Source organism: Ranitomeya imitator, chromosome 9 (genome assembly GCF_032444005.1).
Source record: "Ranitomeya imitator isolate aRanImi1 chromosome 9, aRanImi1.pri, whole genome shotgun sequence".
NCBI lineage: Eukaryota > Metazoa > Chordata > Amphibia > Anura > Dendrobatidae > Ranitomeya > Ranitomeya imitator.
In genome coordinates this window covers 99,175,100-99,191,151 of record NC_091290.1, presented here as the reverse complement: position 1 = coordinate 99,191,151, position 16,052 = coordinate 99,175,100, and positions in this window count along the sequence as shown.

Below are 16,052 nucleotides of genomic sequence, written 5' to 3'. Positions count from 1 at the left end.
GGGAACACCTTGGAGTGTAACACACCGTCTCTACACCCCATACCCAATTTGTAGGCCTAATGCAGTGTAGTTTGCAACAACTACTAAACGAGAGTCGGAAGACCAAAGCAATGGAGAGGAAACCTGGGGAACACCTTGGAGTGGAACACACCGTCTCTACACCCCATACCCAATTTGTAGGCCTAATGCAGTGTAGTTTGCAACAACTACTAAATGAGAGTAGGAAGATCGATGCAATGTGGACGAAACCTGGGGAACACCTTGGAGTGGAACACACCGTCTCTCTACACCCCATACCCAATTTGTAGGCCTAATGCAGTGTAGTTTGCAACAACTACTAAACGAGAGTAGGAAGATCGAAGCAATGTGGACGAAACCTGGGGAACACCTTGGAGTGTAACACACCGTCTCTACACCCCATACCCAATTTGTAGGCCTCATGCAGTGTAGTTTGCAACAACTACTAAACGAGAGTCGGAAGACCAAAGCAATGGAGAGGAAACCTGGGGAACACCTTGGAGTGGAACACACCGTCTCTACACCCCATACCCAATTTGTAGGCCTAATGCAGTGTAGTTTGCAACAACTACTAAACGAGAGTAGGAAGATCGAAGCAATGTGGACGAAACCTGGGGAACAACTTGAGTGTAACATACCGTCTCTCTACACCCCATACCCAATTTGTAGGCCTAATGCAGTGTAGTTTGCAACAACTACTAAACGAGAGTAGGAAGATCGAAGCAATGTGGACGAAACCTGGGGAACACCTTGGAGTGCAACACACCGTCTCTACACCCCATACCCAATTTGCAGGCCTAATGCAGTGTAGTTTGCAACAACTACTAAACGAGAGTCGGAAGACCAAAGCAATGGAGAGGAAACCTGGGAAACACCTTGGAGTGGAACACACCATCTCTACACCCCATACCCAATTTGTCGGCCTAATGCAGTGTAGTTTGCAACAACTACTAAACGAGAGTAGGAAGAAGAAAGCAATGGAGAGGAAACCTGGGGAACACCTTGGAGTGGAACACACCGTCTCTACACCCCATACCCAATTTGTAGGCCTAATGCAGTGTAGTTTGCAACAACTACTAAACGAGAGTAGGAAGATCGAAGCAATGTAGACAAAACGTGGGGAACACCTTGGAATGGAACACACCGTCTCTCTACACCCCATACCCAATTTGTAGGCCTAATGCAGTGTAGTTTGCAACAACTACTAAACGAGAGTCGGAAGACCAAAGCAATGGAGAGGATACCTGGGGAACACCTTGGAGTGGAACACACCGTCTCTACACCCCATACCCAATTTGTAGGCCTAATGCAGTGTAGTTTGCAACAACTACTAAACGAGAGTCGGAAGACCAAAGCAATGGAGAGGAAACCTGGGGAACACCTTGGAGTGGAACACACCGTCTCTACACCCCATACCCAATTTATAGGCCTAATGCAGTGTAGTTTGCAACAACTACTAAACGAGAGTAGGAAGATCGAAGCAATGTGGACGAAACCTGGGGAACACCTTGGAGTGGAACACACCGTCTCTCTACACCCCATACCCAATTTGTAGGCCTAATGCAGTGTAGTTTGCAACAACTACTAAATGAGAGTAGGAAGATCGAAGCAATGTGGACGAAACCTGGGGAACACCTTGGAGTGTAACACACAGTCTCTACACCCCATACCCAATTTGTAGGCCTAATGAAGTGTAGTTTGCAACAACTACTAAACGAGAGTAGGAAGATCGAAGCAATGTGGACGAAACCTGGGGAACACCTTGGAGTGGAACACACCGTCTCTCTACACCCCATACCTAATTTGTAGGCCTAATGCAGTGTAGTTTGCAACAACTACTAAACGAGAGTCGACAGACCAAAGCAATGGAAAGGAAACCTGGGGAACACCTTGGAGTGGAACACACCGTCTCTACACCCCATGCCCAATTTGTAGGCCTAATGCAGTGTAGTTTGCAACAACTACTAAACGAGAGTCGGAAGAACAAAGCAATGGAGAGGAAACCTGGGAAACACCTTGGAGTGGAACACACCATCTCTACACCCCATACCCAATTTGTAGGCCTAATGCAGTGTAGTTTGCAACAACTACTAAACGAGAGTCGGAAGACCAAAGCAATGGAGAGGAAACCTGGGAAACACCTTGGAGTGGAACACACCCTCTCTACACCCCATACCCAATTTGTCGGCCTAATGCAGTGTAGTTTGCAACAACTACTAAACGAGTGTAGGAAGAAGAAAGCAATGGAGAGGAAACCTGGGGAACACCTTGGAGTGGAACACACCGTCTCTCTATACCCCATACCCAATTTGTAGGCCTAATGCAGTGTAGTTTGCAACAACTATTAAACGAGAGTAGGAAGATCGAAGCAATGTGGACGAAACCTGGGGAACACCTTGGAGTGGAACACACCGTCTCTCTACACCCCATACCCAATTTGTAGGCCTAATGCAGTGTAGTTTGCAACAACTACTAAATGAGAGTAGGAAGATCGAAGCAATGTGGACGAAACCTGGGGAACACCTTGGAGTGTAACACACCGTCTCTCTACACCCCATACCCAATTTGTAGGCCTAATGCAGTGTAGTTTGCAACAACTACTAAACGAGAGTAGGAAGATCGAAGCAATGTGGACGAAACCTGGGGAACACCTTGGAGTGGAACACACCGTCTCTACACCCCATACCCAATTTGTAGGTCTACTGCAGTGTAGTTTGCAACAACTACTAAACGAGAGTCGGAAGACCAAAGCAATGGAGAGGAATCCTGGGGAACACCTTAGAGTGTAACACACCGTCTCTACACCCCATACACAATTTGTAGGCCTAATGCAGTGTAGTTTGCAACAACTACTAAACGAGAGTCGTTAGACCAAAGCAATGGAGAGGAAACCTGGGGAACACCTTAGAGTGGAACACACCATCTCTACACCCCATACCCAATTTGTAGGCCTAATGCAGTGTAGTTTGCAACAACTACTAAACGAGAGTAGGAAGATCGAAGCAATGTGGACGAAACCTGGGGAACACCTTGAGTGTAACATACTGTCTCTCTACACCCCATACCCAATTTGTAGGCCTAATGCAGTGTAGTTTGCAACAACTACTAAACGAGAGTAGGAAGATCGAAGCAATGTGGACGAAACCTGGGGAACACCTTGGAGTGTAACACACCGTCTCTACACCCCATACCCAATTTGTAGGCCTAATGCAGTGTAGTTTGCAACAACTACTAAACGAGAGTCGGAAGACCAAAGCAATGGAGAGGAAACCTGGGAAACACCTTGGAGTGGAACACACCATCTCTACACCCCATACCCAATTTTTCGGCCTAATGCAGTGTAGTTTGCAACAACTACTAAACGAGAGTAGGAAGAAGAAAGCAATGGAGAGGAAACCTGGGGAACACCTTGGAGTGGAACACACCGTCTCTACACCCCATACCCAATTTGTAGGCCTAATGCAGTGTAGTTTGCAACAACTGCAAAACGAGAGTAGGAAGATCGAAGCAATGTGGACGAAACCTGGGGAACACATTGAGTGTAACATACCGTCTCTCTACACCCCATACCCAATTTGTAGGCCTAATGCAGTGTAGTTTGCAACAACTACTAAACGAGAGTCGGAAGACCAAAGCAATGGAGAGGAAACCTGGGGAACACCTTGGAGTGGAACACACCGTCTCTACACCCCATACCCAATTTGTAGGCCTAATGCAGTGTTGTTTGCAACAACTAATAAACGAGAGTAGGAAGATCGAAGCAATGTGGACGAAACCTGGGGAACACCTTGGAGTGGAACACACCGTCTCTCTACACCCCATACCCAATTTGTAGGCCTAATGCAGTGTAGTTTGCAACAACTACTAAACGAGAGTAGGAAGAAGAAAGCAATGGAGAGGAAACCTGGGGAACACCTTGGAGTGGAACACACCGTCTCTACACCCCATACCCAATTTGTAGGCCTAATGCAGTGTAGTTTGCAACAACTACTAAACGAGAGTCGGAAGACCAAAGCAATGGAGAAGAAACCTGGGGAACACCTTGGAGTGGAACACACCGTCTCTACACCCCATACCCAATTTGTAGGCCTAATGCAGTGTAGTTTGCAACAACTACTAAACGAGAGTCGGAAGACCAAAGCAATCGAGAGGAAACCTGGGGAACACCTTGGAGTGGAACACACCGTGTCTACACCCCATACCCAATTTGTAGGCCTAATGCAGTGTAGTTTGCAACAACTACTAAACGAGAGTCGGAAGACCAAAGCAATGGAGAGGAAACCTGGGGAACACCTTGGAGTGGAACACACCGTCTCTACACCCCATACCCAATTTGTAGGCCTAATGCAGTGTAGTTTGCAACAACTACTAAACGAGAGTAGGAAGATCGAAGCAATGTGGACGAAACCTGGGGAACACCTTGGAGTGGAACACACCGTCTCTCTACACCCCATACCCAATTTGTAGGTCTAATGCAGTGTAGTTTGCAACAACTACTAAATGAAAGTAGGAAGATCGAAGCAATGTGGACGAAACCTGGGGAACATCTTGGAGTGTAACACACCGTCTCTCTACACCCCATACCCAATTTGTAGGCCTAATGCAGTGTAGTTTGCAACAACTACTAAACGAGAGTAGGAAGATCGAAGCAATGTGGACGAAACCTGGGGAACACCTTGGAGTGGAACACACCGTCTCTACACCCCATACCCAATTTGTAGGCCTAATGCAGTGTAGTTTGCAACAACTACTAAACGAGAGTAGGAAGATCGAAGCAATGTGGACGAAACCTGGGGAACACCTTGGAGTGGAACACACCGTCTCTCTACACCCCATACCCAATTTGTAGGCCTAATGCAGTGTAGTTTGCAACAACTACTAAATGAGAGTAGGAAGATCGAAGCAATGTGGACGTAACCTGGGGAACACCTTGGAGTGTAACACACCGTCTCTCTACACCCCATACCCAATTTGTAGGCCTAATGCAGTGTAGTTTGCAACAACTACTAAACGAGAGAAGGAAGATCGAAGCAATGTGGACGAAACCTGGGGAACACCTTGGAGTGTAACACACCGTCTCTACACCCCATACCCAATTTGTAGGTCTAATGCAGTGTAGTTTGCAACAACTACTAAACGAGAGTCGGAAGACCAAAGCAATGGAGAGGAAACCTGGGGAACACCTTGGAGTGGAACACACCGTCTCTACACCCCATACCCAATTTGTAGGCCTAATGCATTGTAGTTTGCAACAACTACTAAACGAGAGTCGGAAGACCAAAGCAATGGAGAGGAAACCTGGGGAACACCTTGGAGTGTAACACACCGTCTCTCTACACCCCATACCCAATTTGTAGGCCTAATGCAGTGTAGTTTGCAACAACTACTAAACGAGAGTAGGAAGATCGAAGCAATGTGGACGAAACCTGGGGAACACCTTGGAGTGTAACACACCGTCTCTCTACACCCCATACCCAATTTGTAGGCCTAATGCAGTGTAGTTTGCAACAACTACTAAACGAGAGTAGGAAGATCGAAGCAATGTGGACGAAACCTGGGGAACACCTTGGAGTGTAACACACCGTCTCTACACCCCATACCCAATTTGTAGGCCTAATGCAGTGTAGTTTGCAACAACTACTAAATGAGAGTTGGAAGACCAAAGCAATGGAGAGGAAACCTGGGGAACACCTTGGAGTGGAACACACCGTCTCTACACCCCATACCCAATTTGTAGGCCTAATGCAGTGTAGTTTGCAACAACTACTAAACGAGAGTAGGAAGACCAAAGCAATGGAGAGGAAACCTGGGGAACACCTTGGAGTGGAACACACCGTCTCTACACCCCATACCCAATTTGTAGGCCTAATGCAGTGTAGTTTGCAACAACTACTAAACGAGAGTAGGAAGATCGAAGCAATGTGGATGAAACCTGGGGAACACCTTGGAGTGGAACACACCGTCTCTCTACACCCCATACCCAATTTGTAGGCCTAATGCAGTGTAGTTTGCAACAACTACTAAACGAGAGTCGGAAGACCAAAGCAATGGAGAGGAAACCTGGGGAACACCTTGGAGTGCAACACACCATCTCTACACCCCATACCCAATTTGTAGGCCTAATGCAGTGTAGTTTGCAACAACTACTAAACGAGAGTAGGAAGATCGAAGAAATGTGGAGGAAACCTGGGGAACACCTTGGAGTGGAACACACCATCTCTCTTCACCCCATACCCAATTTGTAGGCCTAATGCAGTGTAGTTTGCAACAACTACTAAACGAGAGTCGGAAGACCAAAGTAATGAAGAGGAAACCTGGGGAACACCTTGGAGTGGAACACACCGTCTCTACACCCCATACCCAATTTGTAGGCCTAATGCAGTGTAGTTTGCAACAACTACTAAACGAGAGTAGGAAGACCAAAGCAATGGAGAGGAAACCTGGGGAACACCTTGGAGTGGAACACACCGTCTCTACACCCCATACCCAATTTGTAGGCCTAATGCAGTGTAGTTTGCAACAACTACTAAACGAGAGTAGGAAGATCGAAGCAATGTGGACGAAACCTGGGGAACACCTTGGAGTGTAACACACCGTCTCTCTACACCCCATACCCAATTTGTAGGCCTAATGCAGTGTAGTTTGCAACAACTACTAAACGAGAGTAGGAAGATCGAAGCAATGTGGACGAAACCTGGGGAACACCTTGGAGTGGAACACACCGTCTCTCTACACCCCATACCCAATTTGTAGTCCTAATGCAGTGTAGTTTGCAACAACTACTAAACGAGAGTCGGAAGACCAAAGCAATGGAGAGGAAACCTGGGGAACACCTTGGAGTGGAACACACCGTCTCTACACCCCATACCCAATTTGTAGGCCTAATGCAGTGTAGTTTGCAACAACTACTAAACGAGAGTCGGAAGACCAAAGCAATGGAGAGGAAACCTGGAGAACACCTTGGAGTGGAACACACCGTCTCTCTACACCCCATACCCAATTTGTAGGCCTAATGCAGTGTAGTTTGCAACAACTACTAAACGAGAGTAGGAAGATCGAAGCAATGTGGACGAAACCTGGGGAACACCTTGGAGTGGAACACACCGTCTCTCTACACCCCATACCCAATTTGTAGGCCTAATGCAGTGTAGTTTGCAACAACTACTAAATGAGAGTAGGAAGATCGAAGCAATGTGGACGAAACCTGGGGAACACCTTGGAGTGTAACACACCGTCTCTCTACACCCCATACCCAATTTGTAGGCCTAATGCAGTGTAGTTTGCAACAACTACTAAACGAGAGTAGGAAGATCGAAGCAATGTGGACGAAACCTGGGGAACACCTTGGAGTGGAACACACCGTCTCTACACCCCATACCCAATTTGTAGGTCTACTGCAGTGTAGTTTGCAACAACTACTAAACGAGAGTCGGAAGACCAAAGCAATGGAGAGGAATCCTGGGGAACACCTTAGAGTGTAACACACCGTCTCTACACCCCATACACAATTTGTAGGCCTAATGCAGTGTAGTTTGCAACAACTACTAAACGAGAGTCGTTAGACCAAAGCAATGGAGAGGAAACCTGGGGAACACCTTAGAGTGGAACACACCATCTCTACACCCCATACCCAATTTGTAGGCCTAATGCAGTGTAGTTTGCAACAACTACTAAACGAGAGTAGGAAGATCGAAGCAATGTGGACGAAACCTGGGGAACACCTTGAGTGTAACATACTGTCTCTCTACACCCCATACCCAATTTGTAGGCCTAATGCAGTGTAGTTTGCAACAACTACTAAACGAGAGTAGGAAGATCGAAGCAATGTGGACGAAACCTGGGGAACACCTTGGAGTGTAACACACCGTCTCTACACCCCATACCCAATTTGTAGGCCTAATGCAGTGTAGTTTGCAACAACTACTAAACGAGAGTCGGAAGACCAAAGCAATGGAGAGGAAACCTGGGAAACACCTTGGAGTGGAACACACCATCTCTACACCCCATACCCAATTTTTCGGCCTAATGCAGTGTAGTTTGCAACAACTACTAAACGAGAGTAGGAAGAAGAAAGCAATGGAGAGGAAACCTGGGGAACACCTTGGAGTGGAACACACCGTCTCTACACCCCATACCCAATTTGTAGGCCTAATGCAGTGTAGTTTGCAACAACTGCTAAACGAGAGTAGGAAGATCGAAGCAATGTGGACGAAACCTGGGGAACACATTGAGTGTAACATACCGTCTCTCTACACCCCATACCCAATTTGTAGGCCTAATGCAGTGTAGTTTGCAACAACTACTAAACGAGAGTCGGAAGACCAAAGCAATGGAGAGGAAACCTGGGGAACACCTTGGAGTGGAACACACCGTCTCTACACCCCATACCCAATTTGTAGGCCTAATGCAGTGTAGTTTGCAACAACTAATAAACGAGAGTAGGAAGATCGAAGCAATGTGGACGAAACCTGGGGAACACCTTGGAGTGGAACACACCGTCTCTCTACACCCCATACCCAATTTGTAGGCCTAATGCAGTGTAGTTTGCAACAACTACTAAACAAGAGTAGGAAGAAGAAAGCAATGGAGAGGAAACCTGGGGAACACCTTGGAGTGGAACACACCGTCTCTACACCCCATACCCAATTTGTAGGCCTAATGCAGTGTAGTTTGCAACAACTACTAAACGAGAGTCGGAAGACCAAAGCAATGGAGAAGAAACCTGGGGAACACCTTGGAGTGGAACACACCGTCTCTACACCCCATACCCAATTTGTAGGCCTAATGCAGTGTAGTTTGCAACAACTACTAAACGAGAGTCGGAAGACCAAAGCAATCGAGAGGAAACCTGGGGAACACCTTGGAGTGGAACACACCGTGTCTACACCCCATACCCAATTTGTAGGCCTAATGCAGTGTAGTTTGCAACAACTACTAAACGAGAGTCGGAAGACCAAAGCAATGGAGAGGAAACCTGGGGAACACCTTGGAGTGGAACACACCGTCTCTACACCCCATACCCAATTTGTAGGCCTAATGCAGTGTAGTTTGCAACAACTACTAAACGAGAGTAGGAAGATCGAAGCAATGTGGACGAAACCTGGGGAACACCTTGGAGTGGAACACACCGTCTCTCTACACCCCATACCCAATTTGTAGGTCTAATGCAGTGTAGTTTGCAACAACTACTAAATGAAAGTAGGAAGATCGAAGCAATGTGGACGAAACCTGGGGAACATCTTGGAGTGTAACACACCGTCTCTCTACACCCCATACCCAATTTGTAGGCCTAATGCAGTGTAGTTTGCAACAACTACTAAACGAGAGTAGGAAGATCGAAGCAATGTGGACGAAACCTGGGGAACACCTTGGAGTGGAACACACCGTCTCTACACCCCATACCCAATTTGTAGGCCTAATGCAGTGTAGTTTGCAACAACTACTAAACGAGAGTAGGAAGATCGAAGCAATGTGGACGAAACCTGGGGAACACCTTGGAGTGGAACACACCGTCTCTCTACACCCCATACCCAATTTGTAGGCCTAATGCAGTGTAGTTTGCAACAACTACTAAATGAGAGTAGGAAGATCGAAGCAATGTGGACGTAACCTGGGGAACACCTTGGAGTGTAACACACCGTCTCTCTACACCCCATACCCAATTTGTAGGCCTAATGCAGTGTAGTTTGCAACAACTACTAAACGAGAGAAGGAAGATCGAAGCAATGTGGACGAAACCTGGGGAACACCTTGGAGTGTAACACACCGTCTCTACACCCCATACCCAATTTGTAGGTCTAATGCAGTGTAGTTTGCAACAACTACTAAACGAGAGTCGGAAGACCAAAGCAATGGAGAGGAAACCTGGGGAACACCTTGGAGTGGAACACACCGTCTCTACACCCCATACCCAATTTGTAGGCCTAATGCATTGTAGTTTGCAACAACTACTAAACGAGAGTCGGAAGACCAAAGCAATGGAGAGGAAACCTGGGGAACACCTTGGAGTGTAACACACCGTCTCTCTACACCCCATACCCAATTTGTAGGCCTAATGCAGTGTAGTTTGCAACAACTACTAAACGAGAGTAGGAAGATCGAAGCAATGTGGACGAAACCTGGGGAACACCTTGGAGTGTAACACACCGTCTCTCTACACCCCATACCCAATTTGTAGGCCTAATGCAGTGTAGTTTGCAACAACTACTAAACGAGAGTAGGAAGATCGAAGCAATGTGGACGAAACCTGGGGAACACCTTGGAGTGTAACACACCGTCTCTCTACACCCCATACCCAATTTGTAGGCCTAATGCAGTGTAGTTTGCAACAACTACTAAACGAGAGAAGGAAGATCGAAGCAATGTGGACGAAACCTGGGGAACACCTTGGAGTGTAACACACCGTCTCTACACCCCATACCCAATTTGTAGGTCTAATGCAGTGTAGTTTGCAACAACTACTAAACGAGAGTCGGAAGACCAAAGCAATGGAGAGGAAACCTGGGGAACACCTTGGAGTGGAACACACCGTCTCTACACCCCATACCCAATTTGTAGGCCTAATGCATTGTAGTTTGCAACAACTACTAAACGAGAGTCGGAAGACCAAAGCAATGGAGAGGAAACCTGGGGAACACCTTGGAGTGTAACACACCGTCTCTCTACACCCCATACCCAATTTGTAGGCCTAATGCAGTGTAGTTTGCAACAACTACTAAACGAGAGTAGGAAGATCGAAGCAATGTGGACGAAACCTGGGGAACACCTTGGAGTGTAACACACCGTCTCTCTACACCCCATACCCAATTTGTAGGCCTAATGCAGTGTAGTTTGCAACAACTACTAAACGAGAGTAGGAAGATCGAAGCAATGTGGACGAAACCTGGGGAACACCTTGGAGTGTAACACACCGTCTCTACACCCCATACCCAATTTGTAGGCCTAATGCAGTGTAGTTTGCAACAACTACTAAACGAGAGTTGGAAGACCAAAGCAATGGAGAGGAAACCTGGGGAACACCTTGGAGTGGAACACACCGTCTCTACACCCCATACCCAATTTGTAGGCCTAATGCAGTGTAGTTTGCAACAACTACTAAACGAGAGTAGGAAGACCAAAGCAATGGAGAGGAAACCTGGGGAACACCTTGGAGTGGAACACACCGTCTCTACACCCCATACCCAATTTGTAGGCCTAATGCAGTGTAGTTTGCAACAACTACTAAACGAGAGTAGGAAGATCGAAGCAATGTGGATGAAACCTGGGGAACACCTTGGAGTGGAACACACCGTCTCTCTACACCCCATACCCAATTTGTAGGCCTAATGCAGTGTAGTTTGCAACAACTACTAAACGAGAGTCGGAAGACCAAAGCAATGGAGAGGAAACCTGGGGAACACCTTGGAGTGCAACACACCGTCTCTACACCCCATACCCATTTTGTAGGCCTAATGCAGTGTAGTTTGCAACAACTACTAAACGAGAGTAGGAAGATCGAAGAAATGTGGAGGAAACCTGGGGAACACCTTGGAGTGGAACACACCATCTCTCTTCACCCCATACCCAATTTGTAGGCCTAATGCAGTGTAGTTTGCAACAACTACTAAACGAGAGTCGGAAGACCAAAGTAATGAAGAGGAAACCTGGGGAACACCTTGGAGTGGAACACACCGTCTCTACACCCCATACCCAATTTGTAGGCCTAATGCAGTGTAGTTTGCAACAACTACTAAACGAGAGTAGGAAGACCAAAGCAATGGAGAGGAAACCTGGGGAACACCTTGGAGTGGAACACACCGTCTCTACACCCCATACCCAATTTATAGGCCTAATGCAGTGTAGTTTGCAACAACTACTAAACGAGAGTAGGAAGATCGAAGCAATGTGGACGAAACCTGGGGAACACCTTGGAGTGTAACACACCGTCTCTCTACACCCCATACCCAATTTGTAGGCCTAATGCAGTGTAGTTTGCAACAACTACTAAACGAGAGTAGGAATATCGAAGCAATGTGGACGAAACCTGGGGAACACCTTGGAGTGGAACACACCGTCTCTCTACACCCCATACCCAATTTGTAGTCCTAATGCAGTGTAGTTTGCAACAACTACTAAACGAGAGTCGGAAGACCAAAGCAATGGAGAGGAAACCTGGGGAACACCTTGGAGTGGAACACACCGTCTCTACACCCCATACCCAATTTGTAGGCCTAATGCAGTGTAGTTTGCAACAACTACTAAACGAGAGTCGGAAGACCAAAGCAATGGAGAGGAAACCTGGAGAACACCTTGGAGTGGAACACACCGTCTCTCTACACCCCATACCCAATTTGTAGGCCTAAAGCAGTGTAGTTTGCAACAACTACTAAACGAGAGTAGGAAGATCGAAGCAATGTGGACGAAACCTGGGGAACACCTTGGATTGTAACACACCGTCTCTCTACACCCAATACCCAATTTGTAGGCCTAATGCAGTTTAGTTTGCAACAACTACTAAACGAGAGTAGGAAGATCGAAGCAATGTGGACGAAACCTGGGGAACACCTTGGAGTGTAACACACCGTCTCTACACCCCATACCCAATTTGTAGGCCTAATGCAGTGTAGTTTGCAACAACTACTAAATGAGAGTCGGAAGACCAAAGCAATGAAGAGGAAACCTGGGGAACACATTGGAGTGGAACACACCGTCTCTACACCCCATACCTAATTTGTAGGCCTAATGCAGTGTAGTTTGCAACAAGTACTAAACGAGAGTAGGAAGATCGAAGCAATGTGGACGAAACCTGGGGAACACCTTGGAGTGGAACACACCGTCTCTCTACACCCCATACCCAATTTGTAGGCCTAATGCAGTGTAGTTTGCAACAACTACTAAACGAGAGTAGGAAGATCGAAGCAATGTGGACGAAACCTGGGGAACACCTTGGAGTGGAACACACCGTCTCTCTACACCCCATACCCAATTTGTAGGCCTAATGCAGTGTAGTTTGCAACAACTACTAAACGAGAGTAGGAAGATCGAAGCAATGTGGACGAAACCTGGGGAACACCTTGGAGTGTAACACACCATCTCTACACCCCATACCCAATTTGTAGGCCTAATGCAGTGTAGTTTGCAACAACTACTAAACGAGAGTCGGAAGACCAAAGCAATGGAGAGGAAACCTGGGGAACACCTTGGAGTGGAACACACCGTCTCTACACCCCATACCCAATTTGTAGGCCTAATGCAGTGTAGTTTGCAACAACTACTAAACGAGAGTCGGAAGACCAAAGCAATGGAGAGGAAACCTGGGGAACACCTTGGAGTGTAACACACCGTCTCTACACCCCATACCCAATTTGTAGGCCTAATGCAGTGTAGTTTGCAACAACTACTAAACGAGAGTTGGAAGACCAAAGCAATGGAGAGGAAACCTGGGGAACACCTTGGAGTGGAACACACCGTCTCTACACCCCATACCCAATTTGTAGGCCTAATGCAGTGTAGTTTGCAACAACTACTAAATGAAAGTAGGAAGATCGAAGCAATGTGGACGAAACCTGGGGAACACCTTGGAGTGGAACACACCATCTCTCTACACCCCATACCCAATTTGTAGGCCTAATGCAGTGTAGTTTGCAACAACTACTAAACGAGAGTCGGAAGACCAAAGCAATGGAGAGGAAACCTGGGGAACACCTTGGAGTGGAACACACCGTCTCTACACCCCATACCCAATTTGTAGGCCTAATGCAGTGTAGTTTGCAACAACTACTAAACGAGAGTCGGAAGACCAAAGCAATGGAGAGGAAACCTGGGGAACACCTTGGAGTGTAACACACCGTCTCTACACCCCATACCCAATTTGTAGGCCTAATGCAGTGTAGTTTGCAACAACTACTAAACGAGAGTCGGAAGACCAAAGCAATGGAGAGGAAACCTGGGGAACACCTTGGAGTGGAACACACCGTCTCTACACCCCATACCCAATTTGTAGGCCTAATGCAGTGTAGTTTGCAACAACTACTAAATGAAAGTAGGAAGATCGAAGCAATGTGGACGAAACCTGGGGAACACCTTGGAGTGGAACACACCATCTCTCTACACCCCATACCCAATTTGTAGGCCTAATGCAGTGTAGTTTGCAACAACTACTAAATGAGAGTCGGAAGACCAAAGCAATGGAGAGGAAACCTGGGGAACACCTTGGAGTGGAACACACCGTCTCTACACCCCATACCCAATTTGTAGGCCTAATGCAGTGTAGTTTGCAACAACTACTAAACGAGAGTAGGAAGATCGAAGCAATGTGGACGAAACCTGGGGAACACCTTGGAGTGGAACACACCGTCTCTCTACACCCCATACCCAATTTGTAGGCCTAATGCAGTGTAGTTTGCAACAACTACTAAACGAGAGTAGGAAGATCGAAGCAATGTGGACGAAACCTGGGGAACACCTTGGAGTGGAACACACCGTCTCTACACCCCATACCCAATTTGTAGGCCTAATGCAGTGTAGTTTGCAACAACTACTAAACGAGAGTCGGAAGACCAAAGCAATGGAGAGGAAACCTGGGGAACACCTTGGAGTGGAACACACCGTCTCTACACCCCATACCCAATTTGTAGGCCTAATGCAGTGTAGTTTGCAACAACTACTAAACGAGAGTCGGAAGACCAAAGCAATGGAGAGGAAACCTGGGGAACACCTTGGAGTGGAACACACCGTCTCTACACCCCATACCCAATTTGTAGGCCTAATGCAGTGTAGTTTGCAACAACTACTAAACGAGAGTAGGAAGATCGAAGCAATGTGGACGAAACCTGGGGAACACCTTGGAGTGGAACACACCGTCTCTCTACACCCCATACCCAATTTGTAGGCCTAATGCAGTGTAGTTTGCAACAACTACTAAACGAGAGTAGGAAGATCGAAGAAATGTGGACGAAACCTGGGGAACACCTTGGAGTGGAACACACCGTCTCTACACCCCATACCCAATTTGTAGGCCTAATGCAGTGTAGTTTGCAACAACTACTAAACAAGAGTAGGAAGATCGAAGCAATGTGGACGAAACCTGGGGAACACCTTGGAGTGTAACACACCGTCTCTACACCCCATACCCAATTTGTAGGCCTAATGCAGTGTAGTTTGCAACAACTACTAAACGAGAGTCGGAAGACCAAAGCAATGGAGAGGAAACCTGGGGAACACCTTGGAGTGGAACACACCGTCTCTACACCCCATACCCAATTTGTAGGCCTAATGCAGTGTAGTTTGCAACAACTACTAAACGAGAGTCGGAAGACCAAAGCAATGGAGAGGAAACCTGGGGAACACCTTGGAGTGGAACACACCGTCTCTACACCCCATACCCAATTTGTAGGCCTAATGCATTGTAGTTTGCAACAACTACTAAACGAGAGTAGGAAGATCGAAGCAATGTGGACGAAACCTGGGGAACACCTTGGAATGGAACACACCGTCTCTCTACACCCCATACCCAATTTGTAGGCCTAATGCAGTGTAGTTTGCAACAACTACTAAACGAGAGTAGGAAGATCGAAGCAATGTGGACGAAACCTGGGGAACACCTTGGAGTGGAACACACCGTCTCTACACCCCATACCCAATTTGTAGGCCTAATGCAGTGTAGTTTGCAACAACTACTAAACGAGAGTCGGAAGACCAAAGCAATGGAGAGGAAACCTGGGGAACACCTTGGAGTGGAACACACCGTCTCTACACCCCATACCCAATTTGTAGGCCTAATGCAGTGTAGTTTGCAACAACTACTAAATGAGAGTAGGAAGATCGAAGCAATGTGGACGAAACCTTGGGAACACCTTGGAGTGGAACACACCGTCTCTACACCCCATACCCAATTTGTAGGTCTACTGCAGTGTAGTTTGCAACAACTACTAAACGAGAGTAGGAAGATCGAAGCAATGTGGACAAAACCTGGGGAACACCTTGGATTGTAACACACCGTCTCTCTACACCCCATACCCAATTTGTAGGCCTAATACAGTGTAGTTTGCAACAAC